The sequence below is a fragment of the Lithobates pipiens genome, unplaced genomic scaffold (assembly GCF_037356315.1).
Source record: "Lithobates pipiens isolate NorthernLeopardFrog02 unplaced genomic scaffold, aLitPip1_a1.2 Scaffold_54, whole genome shotgun sequence".
Taxonomy (NCBI): domain Eukaryota; kingdom Metazoa; phylum Chordata; class Amphibia; order Anura; family Ranidae; genus Lithobates; species Lithobates pipiens.
Genome location: NW_027507876.1, coordinates 4,099,511 through 4,101,813, shown reverse-complemented (window position 1 = coordinate 4,101,813; position 2,303 = coordinate 4,099,511). Strand labels below are relative to the sequence as shown.

Genomic DNA, 2,303 nt, shown 5'->3' with positions numbered 1-2,303 from the left:
TCCTATTTTGTTTGTTATCCTAAATAATAGCACGCAATGCCAAGCTGCAGTTTCCAAAGCAAGTAAAAACTTTAAAGAGAAGTATGGACTGCAGAGAGAGAGATATCATTTTGCCCCTGTACAAATCATTAATAAAGCCTGATTAACACTTATGCAGGTTGCAATTTGCATATTGTAGTTGCATTTTGCATTTTTCAATACATGCTTTTCATCCATTGAAGTCTATGGAACCAAAAATCAGAAAAAAAAAGTTGTTGAGCCTTTCCATAAAATGCACAGATGTGAACTACATCCATAGAGAACGGGATATCATTGTGCCCCTGTGCAAATCATTAGTAAGACCTCACCTGGAATATGCAGTTCAGTTTTTGGGCACCAGTTCTCAAAAAGGATATCGGGAACTGGAGAAAGTGCAGAGAAGGGCAACCAAACTGATAAGAGGCATGGAGGAGCTCAGCTATGAGGAAAGATTAGAGGAACTGAATTGATTCTCTCTTGTGAAGAGGAGATTGAGCAGGGATATGATTAACATGTATAAATACATAAGTGGTGCATATAGTGAACTTAGTGTAGAGTTATTTACTTCCAGGTTATTACAGAGGACAAGGGGGCACTCCTTATGTATGGAGGAAAAGAGATTTAATCGTCACATTTGGAAAGGCTTCTTCACAGTAAGAGCTGTGATAATGTGGAATAGACTCCATTAAGAACTAGATCTGGCCAGCTCAGTAGAGCAGTTTTAAAAAAAAAGAGCTGGATGCATTTCTAAATGCATAAAATATATCTGGATATTTTTAGTTATTAGCACCATTGGTAGTTGATCCAGGTGAAGGTGTCTTATTTCTTTCTCATATTTCCTGAAAGTTTGCACAGCCAGAAATTGCTCATCTGTAGTCCACAGTGAACTAAGCTTAATATTCAGCTCCTGAGGCCTCAAATCATTAATCCCTCCACTGAATATTCCCCCCAAGCTGCTATTTGTCTGTTTAATGTTTTGTACCTGCCACGTCAGTGATGCAAGCTGGGAATCCTGCTGGAACAGTGTAAGTGCTGGCATTTCAGAACTGGCACATACTGAAGCAATATCACCCTTGCTAAGGTGCATGCCTCTAGGAGGCCTCCTGCGGGAACTCCAGGGGTGATGGCGGTACGGAGAAATCAATGGTTCTTTTTTGACTGGGATAGGTTTTCCAGACTCTCCTGAAATGAGCTTGGGAGATTCCTCTTTCTTGGGGCCATTAGCATCTACCTCAGAGTCACCGATCTTGGGCAGTTCATCTACATCTTCAACACCATTTTCCTTTTTTGCTTTGCAGTCTCTGAGCTTGCGTGTCCATCACACTTGTTTTGCTTCGTGACTTCTATCAGAAATAATAATGTTTCACCAGGCTAGTAATTGGTTTATCTGGAAGCATTTGCTGTATGTGCTGGAAACATTTTCTGTGGAAACTGAATGCCTGTTCAAAAAGGACTTTGTCCTCGATGCCCCACTCATCAGAGAAAGGAGTAACATTTGCCAGGTCAGCTAGGGAGTGTTCCCCAACAGGTTTGTGCCACAAGAGCATACCTAAGGCCTACTTCATTGTATCCATGCTTTTCTTTTGCCATTGAGGTATGCTCATCCAATTTTGTATCTGGTATTACATGGCTTGGTGACCAAACTAACATATTCTCTTCATCTTCCTCAGGTGGTGGCGCTTGCCTGGGCTATACTCTGGGAGTTGTGCTTGGTAATCAGAGCCCACTCTGATCATACTATCCCTCTGTGCTTTTCCTCGCTGAATTCCCTGAGTGTCTGTCAGATTTGGTCCTCTCGCTGGGCTTGCTCAGAGATTGTCCCACAACTGGAGGCATTCCTGACTCCCCCAGCACATCCTAGAAGCAAACTGGAGCGAGGGGGGGGGGGCTCTGTCCCGGGTGAGTCTATCACACCAACAGGGAATATCTCATTTCCTCCTGCGGGATCAGGGAGGAATTTTCCCCCACTAGAGTGAAATGGATTATGCTTTATTGTTTTTTTTTGCCTTCCTCTGGATCAATTATGGGTATAGAATACAGAAAAACCTTGGATTGAGAGCGTTTTGCAAGACAAGCAATTTTTTCAAATAAATTTTGACTTGATAAAGGAGCAATGTCTTGATATACAAGTAGTGCCATGTCACAACTGAGTATAAAAGAGAAGAGAGGCACCTCTAAGTGTAGCAATATGGTTACATTTAATGAAGGTACAACATTTAGAAACTCACATGGTTGATGGCTAAAAGAGGCACATCTATGTATGCAGGCATCTGGGGTAAAGCTGT

At 42.1% G+C, this 2,303-nt stretch overlaps 1 pseudogene; it reads right to left on the bottom strand.

Moving 5' to 3' along the window:
- Positions 1–739: 739 nt before the first annotated feature.
- On the bottom strand, positions 740–1,854 carry LOC143957678 (REST corepressor 2 pseudogene; annotated as a pseudogene).
- Positions 1,855–2,303: the final 449 nt, after the last annotated feature.